Genomic DNA, 12,457 nt, shown 5'->3' with positions numbered 1-12,457 from the left:
ATTTTATGGAAGCTGTTATCTAATCTTTTCATGGCAACCAGAGTGATATTTATAAAAGGTAAATCAAAGTATGTTATCATCATTAAGCTCAGTGGCTTCTCACTGAACTTTGAATAAAATTCAACTTCTCACCATGGCCAGTGAAGTTCAATATAACCTAGCTCTGACCAGCTCTTTAACCTAAGCTCTAGCAAACTCATCTCGGACCACACTGGCCTTCTTTTCTAGGCATTCTAGTTGTGGGGCTTTTGTACATTGGTTCCTGCTGCCTGGAATCTCTGTCTTCAAATTTTCATGTGTCTGACTGTCATTTGAGTTTTGGTTCAAATACACTTTCTCATAGAGGCCTGCCCAGATCACCTTATTTCGAGTAAGGCCCTCAATGTGATGACAATTATAATAGCAAAGATGCAAAAAGAACAATCATAGTAATATCAATAACCAATAAGTTTCAAGCAAATACTTTAACGTTATGTATCACAGACTATTTTAGGCATGTTATGTGTATTAACTCATTTAAATCTCATAACTGATATGTGAATTAGGTATTATTATGATAGACAAGGAAACACAGATAGAGGATAAATAGCTAACTAGCCCATAATGGCAGACCTGGGATTCAAACTTGGTGGTAGTGTCCATGTTCTTAACCACTTTTCAACATTGTTTTTGTCACTTCGGTCAAATTTTCCTCCTTCCTTTTTCCAGATTCTTATTTATTACATAAAATTACATTCTTCATTTGTTTATTTCTTTATTATCTTCTCTCCTCTTTCTAGAATTGTAAGCTAAAATGAATGGATCCCTGATACATTGTGGGCACTGAAGTCAGGATACCTAAGTTTGTTTACTAACCATGAACTAAATATCATACCTAGCTATAAGACTTAACCTCTTTATGCTATTGTGTTCTTAGGTGTAGAATTAAACTACCAATTAATTAATTATATTAACTTACTCTATAGCCTGGTAATGCACATAAGGTAATTAGCACTGTGTCTGGCACATAGTTAATGCTCAATACATGTTAGTAGTAGTCATTATGATATTAATGAAGACTAGCATTAATTCCTTGAATGTGAACATTTATTGTATGTCTGCCATGCACCAGATTCAACTTTATAGGAGAGGAAGGGTGGGATATGATTTGTGAATAAAAATGGTATGTGGATCCCAGAAAGTGTCTGTATATATAATTATTACTCAATTAACACTGATTTGAATGACTATTACCAGATTTAAAATTCTAAAATGGGAGAGATGACAAGTACTCTGATTCTTGCTTTAGGAAAATCTCAGCTTCATTTCAGTTAGTACACCAAGTGTTTCTTTGGATGATTAATTTTTGAGTTTTTTCAACAGTCCTTTGAGGTAGATAGAAAATTTATTTGTTTGTTTATTTATTTATTTATTTATTTATTTATTTAAAAATTAAGACTAAAAGAAATGATAGGTCTATTCACAAACCTCTGAGCACCAGAGTGAGAAGATAAAAACACACATATTTTACTGCTTCCAGGACTCCACTGGTACCATCCAAAATGTGTGGAGAAATTGTAATTTGCCACACATTCCAAAATTGGTATTTTCAGGTCTGATCTTTGAACAGAACTGAAATCTAACCTTTTAAAGGTTGAAATGGTTTCAAACAGCATGTTACTATGGTTTCCTAATGTAAGATGTCACCTCCATATTACATTAAAAATTTTAGAATAAACTGATATTTAGTAATAGTGTGGTAGGACAATGCTGATTTGTTTTATATGAAGAGATAAAACTTTGAATTTTATACTAAAACTTTTAAGGTAGACATTCATCAACTTAAAATGTCTTATACATAGATGATTTATTATATTTTGTATTTAAAAACCTGCACATAGGGGCGCCTGGGTGGCTCAGTCGGTTAAGCGTCGGACTTCGGCTCAGGTCACGATCTCACAGTTTGTGAGTTTGAGCCCTGCGTCGGGCTCTGTGCTGACAGCTCAGAGCCTGGAGCCTGCTTCACATTCTGTGTCTCCCTCTCTCTCTGCCCCTTCCCTGCTCATGCTGTGTCTCTCTCTGTCTCAAAAAATAAAATAAACATTAAAAAAAAAAAACCTGCACATATAGACACTACCACATAATATGCTTCGAAAGAGAGTGAATTCCAGAGTCAATAGTGTCACTGATTTGCTGGATATTTTTCATCAAATCACCTATCTTCTCTGATCTCCAATTTGCTCATCGGAAAAGGGGAAATAATATCTACTCCTTGAGTACTTGTAGTAATAAATTAGCTTTATTTATGTGAATACATTTTGTAAACTATAGAAACTAATATTCTTCTTTAATACTATCATCATTGTTGTTTAATATTATTATTTTTCTTCCATAGTATTATTGTTTGAAATCTGTAGTAACCTTAAGATAGAAATAGCCTAGGTCTGTACATAGGTCTGTACTTATGTCAGGGTATCTGACCTTTTCTTGAATTAAAAAAATAATCTAAATTATTAGATAAATCTATAGTTTATTTTATAAATGATGACATGCACAAGAATTAATCTTGACAAAATGTTACTTACAGAACAAAGACTAATATACCCTCAAAAAAGGAATTTTATGCTGTAAAAAACACTTTGAATAAATGACCCAATGAGTTTATTATAATAGACATTTCAAAAGTAGCTTGAATTATAACTAAAGCTTTCTACTTGAAAGGCACTGTCTTATATAATCCAAGTATCAATTTATGAATCATCAAAGAAAGTTGTTAGAGTGAAAGACCTTTGGAATTGTACAGACTCGTGAATGATATAAATAGGTTTACATTTAACTAGAAAGATCACTTTAGTATTAAATGTGGTAGATAGATTTGAGATAGATTTGCCTGGAGGTGGGGAGAAACAGTGTCATCGGCAATGGAAAGATGTAAATGGATTTGAAAGATATAGGAAAAGAGTCATCAACAGGGTGTGATAACTGATTGGACGTATGATGGTAAAGGGAAAAAGTTCAAGGAAGCCTCTAAAGTTTCTGATGCTTAAGCACACTTGTCAAATCAAATTACCATTCCCTGAAATATATAATATTTGTAGGTAAGAAGGGGGTGCAGTTAGATCATGTAGGACTTAATAGACCATTATAAGGACTTTGGCTTTTACTCGGAGTGAAATGAGGAGCACATTCAGGTCTTTGAGAAGAGTGACATTATCTAACTTCAATTTATGAGTTTTATTCTATTGTGTTGAGACTGGATTGAAGAAGGGGGACAGAGTGGAAGCAAGAAGGCCAGTTTGGAGGTTATTATAGTGGTAAGTTGAGAGATGAAGCCAACTCAGATCAAAGGTGAAAAGTGGAGGTATAGAGAAATGGGTGGATATTAGTCATATTTTTAAGGTAAATCCAATAGGATTTCATGATGGAGTGGATGTAGTATATGAGAAAAAAAGAAATAAGGAAAACTGCAAGATTTTTATCCAAAACAACTGTCAGAATGGATTTACTATGGTCTGAATGTAAGAGGTTGTCAGAAAAGCAGATTTGGTGAACAGGGAGAAATTTGATGTACCAGGAGTACACTTTAAGTTTGACTACTTGGTATCTGAATAGATGTGTCAAGTAGGCAGCTGAAGGTCCAGTCCGAAGATACAAATATCAGTATATAGATGATAAGGAATGAGTGTAGATAGAATATCAAAACCCGAACTTGATGAAAGAGGGGATAAAAGGCAATACCAGCAAAGGATACTGAGAAGGAATAACCTGTTAGGTTGGAGGAAATATTCTGATGAGTGTTGTGTTCTGAATTCAGATGAAGAGAGTTATTAAGAAAGAAAGAGTTATCATCTCTGTCAAATGTAGCTAACAAGTTGAATAGGATAAGGACTGGGTCAGAATTGCCTAGCAGGTTTAACAATGTGGAGGTTATTACCGACCTTGACAAGAGCAATTTTATTGAAATTGATGGGGCAAAAGCTGAACATAATTGATTTAAGAGACAACGGGAGGATGAAAAAAAGTCTTTTCAAAAAGGGGACAACTGGGTGGCTTAGTCGGTTAAACATCCGACTCTATTTTGGCTCAGGTCATGATCTCGCATTCCATAAGATCAAGCTGTCATTGGGCTCCGTGCTGACAGCATGGAGCCTGCTTGGGATTTACTCTCTCCTTCTCCCTCTGCCCCTCCCCTGCCTGCTCTCTCTCTCTCAAAATAAATAAACATGAAAAAAAATTAAGAGGGATGGGAGGAAAGGACTTCTAGAGCAAATATAAACTGACTTTTCAAGAAATTTCTTCCAAGGAGAATTATAAAGTTGTGATGAAGGAGGAGAAAGAGAAAATGGGTTCCTAAGAGGATAGACTGGCTTTAGACAGGAGCATGGGAAACAGGCAGGTGTTTTCAGTGTGGTGAGTACAAATGCTGGACAGGATCCATGTGGTGAGAATCTGAGGAACATGTGTTCTGATAGTTTCTATTTTCTCTATAAAGAGGCAAGCAGCAGTATCAGTTGAGAACAAGGATAGAGAAGAAGATGTGGAGTTTGAGGAAAGAGAAGAGGGAATAAAAGAGTTATTTGGGAGAAAGAGACAGTGAATGGAAAAGGAAGGTGTGGTGTAATTGCCTGGCAGCATTAAGGTCCCATTTGAGGTTCATGTTCATGAACTCAAAGTTGGATTGGCCAATGTGGTTCTCTGTTTTTCTCCAGTTCAGTTCAGGTGGAGGAGCACAGGTACATCGTTTTTGTAGAGTTGAACTTTACATTATGGTTTGTCAAATGGATATATTGAAGTAAAGAACAAGGAAATACGAATGCAAGAGGATGAGAGTAATATTTGACTATAAAATTTAAGATGGAGAAGTAAGAAAAAGAGGACAATAAGGGAACAAGTAACAGTGAAAAATTTAAAGGATCTTTGGATTGGAGATTCCAGTGGGGTCAAAGAATTGCTGGAGTCAAGGTACTAAAGAAGTGGACTGGAATAATAAGAGGGAAATTCAGAGAGGGGATGCACCAGAAACCAGCAACAATTATAATGACTGGTAATTACAGAGTCTTAGGACTATGAAGGTGAGCAACTGAGTTAGCCTATCCCTCCACAAAATGGCCTTAAATAATGTGATTAAATCAGTACAATTTTTAGATGAAATATTTGATGTATTTTTACATTGATCTGCATGCATAATATTTAAATTAGTCTTTCCATTTGTCTAGGTTCACCTCTTCTGTACTTTTTCCCACCCTTCCCTGAGATGCCAAGACCTCTTATGTTATTCCTTGGCTGCCTAGGGCCCCCTGAGAGTGGTATTCCATTGAGGATTGCTCCTTTAGGGGACTTGTTCTCTTGACCACCATGCATCTTACTCTCAAATGAAACTTTTGAATGACCTGAGAGCCCATCTGATAAGGTATTTCAGTCTTTGGGGTACTCTTAATAGTTGCCAATGTGTTCTTTTTGCTCAGGTAGCAGGGTTTTTTTTTTTTAATAGAGGCAGTGAGAGGTGGTAGAATTCTGCATCTATTTTAAAGGTAGAGGCAACATATTTTTTTTTGATGGATTGGATGTAGAATGTGAGAAAATGAGAGACCAAAAGCGTAACTCAAGTATTCGGGGTGCTTCTGACCATTGGAAGGATGGAGTTTATATTAATTTAGGTATTTAAATTTGAGACACTATTGGGTATCTATGTAGACAAGCCAAGTAGATAGTTGAGACAGTGGGGTAGGGTATGGTGGGAGGAAGCTATGTGATAAATTTATGTTTATCAAGAGTAAAGAGTATCTGTTTTAAAAGATTGAGAAACAGTGCTTTACCTCACAAAGAGTGACCTGTGAGATCTGAGTTCCGCAATGAAGATGTCCTGGACAGGTGGGTTGTGAATTACTGGGGGAAAAGAAGCTAGGAATTAACAGTCATAAAGATAGTTCCACTTTATGAAAAGTTATATCCAGAAAGCTCTATGTATAAAAAATTTTGTGGGCTAGCCCCTTTGGGGACTTGCTGAGAAAGTTAACAACCCTAGGTAACTAATTAGCTCTAGTTTTGTTAGTAATTTCAAACATCACCTCCTGCTGAAGAAAACCTTTGGGGGGAGGGGATCTAAAAAGAGTAAGGTAAAAAAGTGCTTTAACCCAAATGGAAGAAATAACAAAAAACAAAAGCTTTTGAGTGCTTAGCAGTTCAGGATGCTTTTCTGCAAGGGAGAAGAAACATTAGAGGAAAACTAAAATTAGAACAGAGAGGGTGGCATGGACCTTTCACGCTGCTCGGGGATTGCCAGAAAGACAAACCAAGGCCTTCCTTTTAATTAGTTCACCAGACTGAAAATAGACCTCCTGAAAGCTGAGACAATGTTATTCCAGGAGCCACTGGACATAGGCAGCTGAGGGGGACTTTGGTCTCCAGCTGGCATGAAGACCAAAGCCAGGCTGCTGAGGTGATTGTTAAGCTCCATGCTGAGATTTAGGGTGAGCTGATACAGAGGAAGTTAAGGGCTAGTGATAATGATGTGTAATGTTATCTTCGGGGTTTATTTCCTTAAAAATATGCAATAAACAAATTGCTTGAATTATTGATTGTTAAATTCAGTGCTTTCAATACACCATGATTTTAGGTACCAAAGGAAAGCTTTTTTTTTTCAATATATGAAGTTTATTGTCAAATTGGTTTCCATATAACACCCAGTGCTCATCCCAAAAGGTGCCCTCCCTCCCACCCCCCATCAACCCTCAGTTTGTTCTCAGTTTTTAAGAGTCTCTTATGCTTTGGCTCTCTTCCACTCTAAACTCTTTTTTTTTCCTTCCCCTCCCCCATGGGTTTCTGTTAAGTTTCTCAGGATCCACAGAAGAGTGAAACCATATGGTATCTGTCTTTCTCTGTATGGCTTATTTCACTTAGCATCACACTCTCCAGTTCCATCCACGTTGCTACAAAGGGCCATATTTCATTCTTTCTCATTGCCACGTAGTACTCCATTGTGTATATAAACCACAATTTTTTTTATCCATTCATCAGTTGACGGACATTTAGGCTCTTTCCATAATTTGGCTATTGTTGAGAGTGCTGCTATAAATATTGGGGTACAAGTGCCCCTATGCATCAGTACTCCTGTATCCCTTGGGTAAATTCCTAGCAGTGCTATTGCTGGGTCATAGGGTAGGTCTATTTTTAATTTTTTGAGGAACCTCCACACTGTTTTCCAGAGTGGCTGCACCAGTTTGTATTCCCACCAACAGTGCAAGAGGGTTCCCATTTCTCCACATCCTCGCCAGCATCTATAGTCTCCTGATTTGTTCATTTTGGCCACTCTGACTGGCGTGAGGTGATATCTGAGTGTGGTTTTGATTTGTATTTCCCTGATGAGGAGCGACGTTGAGCATCTTTTCATGTGCCTGTTGGCCATCCGGATGTCTTCTTTAGAGAAGGTCTATCCGTGTTTTCTGCCCATTTCTTCACTGGGTTATTTGTTTTTTGGGTGTGGAGTTTGGTGAGCTCTTTTTAGATTTTGGATACTAGCCCTTTGTCCGATATGTCATTTGCAAATGACATCTTTTCCCATTCTGTTGGTTGCCTTTTAGTTCTGTTGGTTGTTTCCGTTGCTGTGCAGAAGCTTTTTATCTTCATAAGGTCCCAGTAGTTCATTTTTGCTTTTAATTCCCTTGCCTTTGGGGATGTGTCAAGTAAGAAATTGCTACGGCTGAGGTCAGAGAGGTCTTTTCCTGCTTTCTCCTCTAGGGTTTTGATGGTTTTCTCTCTCACATTCAGGTCCTGTATCCATTTTGAGTTTATTTTTGTGAATGGTGTGAGAAAGTGGTCTAGTTTCAATCTTCTGCATGTTGCTGTCCAGTTCTCCCAGCACCATTTGTTAAAGAGACTGTCTTTGTTCCATTGGATGTTTTTTGTCAAAGATTAGTTGGCCATACGTTTGTGGGTCTAGTTCTGGGGTTTCTAATCTATTCCATTGGTCTATATGTCTGTTTTTGTGCCAATACCATGCTGTCTGGATGATGACAGCTTTGTAGTAGAGGCTAAAGTCTGGGATTGTGATGCCTCCTGCTTTGGTCTTCTTCTTCAAAATTACTTTGGCTATTCGGGGCCTTTTGTGGTTCCATATGAATTTTAGGATTGCTTGTTCTAGCTTCGAGAAGAATGCTAGTGCAATTTTGATTGGGATTGCATTGAATGTGTAGATAGCTTTGGGTAGTATTGACATTTTGACAATATTTATTCTTCCAATCCATGATCACGGAATGTTTTTCCATTTCTTTATATCTTCTTCAATTCCCTTCATAAGCTTTCTATAGTTTTCAGCATACAGATCTTGTACATCTTTGGTTAGATTTATCCCTAGGTATTTTATGCTTCTTGGTGCCATTGTGAATGGGATCAGTTTCTTTATTTGTCTTTCTGTTGCTTCATTATTAGTGTGTAAGAATGCAACTGATTTCTGTACATTGATTTTGTATCCTGCGACTTTGCTGAATTCATGTATCAGTTCTAGCAGACTTCTGGTGGAGTCTATCGGATTTTCCATGTATAATATCATGTCATCTGCAAAAAGTGAAAGCTTAACTTCATCTTTGCCAATTTTGATGCCTTTGATTTCCTTTTATTGTCTGATTGCTGATGCTAGAACTTCCAACACTATGTTAAACAACAGCTGTGAGAGTGGGCATCCCTGTCGTGTTCCTGATCTCAGGGAAAAAGCTCTCAGTTTTTCCCCATTGAGGATGATGTTAGCTGTGGGCTTTTCATAAATGGCTTTTTGATCTTTAATTATGTTCCTTCTATCCCGACTTTCTCGAGGGTTTTTATTAAGAAAGTTGCTGAATTTTGTCAAAGGCCTTTTCTGCATCAATTGACAGGATCATATGGTTCTTATCTTTTCTTTTATTAATGTGATGTATCACGTTGATTGATTTCTGAATGTTGAACCAGCCCTGCACCCCAGGAATGAATCCCACTTGATCATGGTGAATAATTCTTTTTATATGCTGTTGAATTCGATTTGCTAGTATCTTATTGAGAATTTTTGCATCCATATTCCTCAGGGATATTGGCCTATAGTTCTCTTTTTTTACTGGGTCTCTGGTTTAGGAATCAAAGTAATACTGGCTTCATAGAATGAGTCTGGAAGTTTTCCTTCGCTTTCTATTTTTTGGAATAGCTTGAGAAGGATAGGTATTATCTCTGCTTTAAACGTCTGGTAGAACTCCCCTGGGAAGCCATCTGGTCCTGGACTCTTATTTGTTGGGAGATTTTTGATGACTGATTCAATTTCTTCGCTGGTTATGGGTCTGTTCAAGCTTTCTGTTTCCTCCTGATTCAGTTTTGGAAGCATGTGGGTGTTTAGGAATTTGTCCATTTCTTCCAGGTTGTCCAGTTTGTTGGCATATAATTTTTCATAGTATTCCCTGATAATTGCTTGTATCTCTGAGGGATTGGTTGTAATAATTCCATTTTCATTCATGATTTTATCTATTTGGGTCATCTCCCTTTTCTTTTTGAGAAGCCTGGCTAGAGGTTTATCAATTTTGTTTATTTTTTCAAAAAACCAACTCTTGGTTTTGTTGATCTGCTCTACAGTTCTTTTAGATTCTATGTTGTTTATTTCTGCTCTGCTCTTTATTATTTCTCTTCTTCTGCTGGCTTTAGGCTGCCTTTGCTGTTCTGCTTCTATTTCCTTTAGGTGTGCTGTTAGATTTTGTATGTGGGATTTTTCTTGTTTCTTGAGATAGGCCTGGATTGCAATGTATTTTCCTCTCAGGACTGCCTTCGCTGCATCCCAAAGCGTTTGAATTGTTGTATTTTCATTTTCATTTGTTTCCATATATTTTTTAATTTCTTCTCTAATTTCCTGGTTGACCCATTCATTCTTTAGTAGGGTGTTCTTTAACCTCCATGCTTTTGGAGGTTTTCCAGGCTTTTTCCTGTGGTGGATTTCAAGCTTCATAGCATTGTGGTCTGAAAGTATGCATGGTATGATTTCAATTCTTGTATGCTTATGAAGGGCTGTTTTGTGACCCAGTATGTGATCTATCTTGGAGAATGTTCCATGTGCACTCGAGAAGAAAGTATATTCTATTGCTTTGGGATGCAGAGTTCTAAATATATCTGTCAAGTCCATCTGATCCAATGTATCATTCAGGGCCCTTGTTTCTTTATTGACCGTGTGTCTAGATGATCTATCCATTTCTGTAAGTGGAGTGTTAAAGTCCCCTGCAATTACCACATTCTTATCAATAAGGTTGCTTATGTTTGTGAGTAATTGTTTTATATATTTGGGGGCTCCCGTATTCGGCGCACATTTATAATTGTTAGCTCTTCCTGATGGATAGACCCTGTGATTATTATAGAATGCCCTTCTTCATCTCTTGTTAAGGCCTTTAATTTAAAGTCTAGTTTGTCTGCTATAAGTATGGCTACTCCAGCTTTCTTTTGACTTCCAGTGGCATGATAAATAGTTCTCCATCCCCTCGCTCTCAATATGAAGGTGTCCTCAGGTCTAAAATGAGTCTCTTGTAGACAGCAAATAGATGGGTCTTGTTTTTTCTATTCATTCTGATACCCTATGTCTTTTGGTTGGTGCATTTAGTCCATTTACATTCAGTGTTATTATAGAAAGATATGGGTTTAGAGTCATTGTGATGTCCGTAGGTTTCATGCTTGTAGTGATGTCTCTGGTACTTTGTCTCACAGGATCCCCCTTAGGATCTCTTGTAGGGCTGATTTAGTGGTGACGAATTCCTTCAGTTGTTGTTTGTTTGGGAAGACCTTTATCTCTCCTTCTATTCTAAATGACAGACTTGCTGGAGAAAGGATTCTCAGCTGCATATTTTTTTCTGTTCATCACATTGAAGATCTCCTGCAATTCCTTTCTGGCCTGCCAAGTTTCAAAGGAGAGATCAGTCACGAGTCTTATAGGTCTCCCTTTATATGTTAGAGCACGTTTATCTCTAGCTGCTTTCAGAATTTTCTCTTTATCCTTGTATTTTGCCAGCTTCACTATGATATGTCGTGCAGAAGATCGATTCAAGTTACGTCTGAAGGGAGTTCTCTGTGCCTCTTGGATTTCAATGCCTTTTTCCTTCCCCAGATCTTGGAAGTTCTCAGCTATTATTTCTTCAAGTACACCTTCAGCACCTTTCCCTCTCTCTTCCTCCTCTGGAATACCAATTATGCGTATATCATTTCTCTCTAGTGCATCACTTAGTTCTCTAATTTTCCCCTCATACTCCTGGATTTTTTTATCTCTCTTTTTCTCAGCTTCTTCTTTTTCCATAATTTTATCTTCTAGTTCACCTATTCTCTCCTCTGCCTCTTCAATCCGAGCCGTAGTTGTCTCCATTTTATTTTGCAGCTCGTTGATAGCATTTTTTAGCTCCTCCTAGCTGTTCCTCAGTCCCTTGATCTCTGTAGCAAGAGATTCTCTGCTGTCCTCTATACTGTTTTCAAGCCCAGCGATTAATTTTATGACTATTATTCTAAATTCACTTTCTGTTATATTTAAATCATTTTTGATCAGTTCGTTAGCTGTTGTTATTTCCTGGACGTTTTTCTGAGGAGAATTCTTCCGTTTCGTCATTTTGGATAGTCCCTAGAGTGGTGCGGGACTGCGGGGCACTTCCCCTGTGCTGTCTTGAATAACTTGCGTTGATGGGCAGGGCCTCAATCAGACCTGATGTCTACCCCCAGCCCACTGCTGGGGCCACAGTCAGACTGGTGTGTGCCTTCTCTTCCCCTCTCCTAGGGGCGGGATTCACTGTGGGGTGGCGTGGCCCGTCTGGGCTACTTGCACACTGCCAGGCTTGTGGTGCTGGGGATCTGGCGTATTAGCTGGGGTGGATGGGCAAGGTGCACAGGGGCAGGAGGGGCAGGCTGAGCTCACTTTTCCTTCGGAGATCCACTTCGGGAGGGGCCCTGTGGCACCGGGAGGGAGTCAGACCCACCGGAGGGATGGATCCGCAGAAGCACAGCTTTGGGTGTTTGCGTGGTGCCAGCAAGTTCCCTGGCAGGAACTGGTTCCCTTTGGGATTTTGGCTGGGGGATGGGCGAGGGAGATGGTGCTGGCGAGCACCTTTGTTCCCCACCAAGCTGAGCTCTGTCGTCCGGGGCTCAACAACTCTCCCTCCCGTTGTCCTCCAGCCCTCCCGTTCTCTGAGCAGAGCTGGTAGCTTATAACCTTCCAGATGTCAAGTCCTGCTTGCTGTCGGAACACACTCTGTCCGGCCCCTCCGCTTTTGCAAGACGAACTCGGGGGGCTCTGCTTGGTCGGCGGGCCGCCCCTCTGCCCTGGCTCCCTCCTGCCAGTCTGTGTAGCATGCACCGCCTCCCCGCCCTTCCTACCCTCTTCCGTGGGCCTCTCGTCTGCTAGTCTTCTGGCGGTTTTCTGGATTATTTAGGCAGGTGTAGGTGGAATCTAAGTGATCAGCAGGACGCGCGGTGAGCCCAGCATCCTCCTACGCCGCCATCTTCC

General features: G+C 39.1%; 1 protein-coding gene across 18 annotated transcripts in view; it reads left to right on the top strand.

Moving 5' to 3' along the window:
* The window catches only part of ANKS1B (ankyrin repeat and sterile alpha motif domain containing 1B), a 1,065,991-nt gene that overhangs the window by 471,305 nt on the left and 582,229 nt on the right, over positions 1 to 12,457 (top strand). The gene's annotated exons all lie outside the window — the stretch shown is intronic.

The sequence above is a fragment of the Panthera tigris genome, chromosome B4, assembly GCF_018350195.1.
Source record: "Panthera tigris isolate Pti1 chromosome B4, P.tigris_Pti1_mat1.1, whole genome shotgun sequence".
NCBI lineage: Eukaryota > Metazoa > Chordata > Mammalia > Carnivora > Felidae > Panthera > Panthera tigris.
Note: the sequence above shows the minus strand (reverse complement) of the source record. Positions and strands in the feature narration are given on the sequence as shown.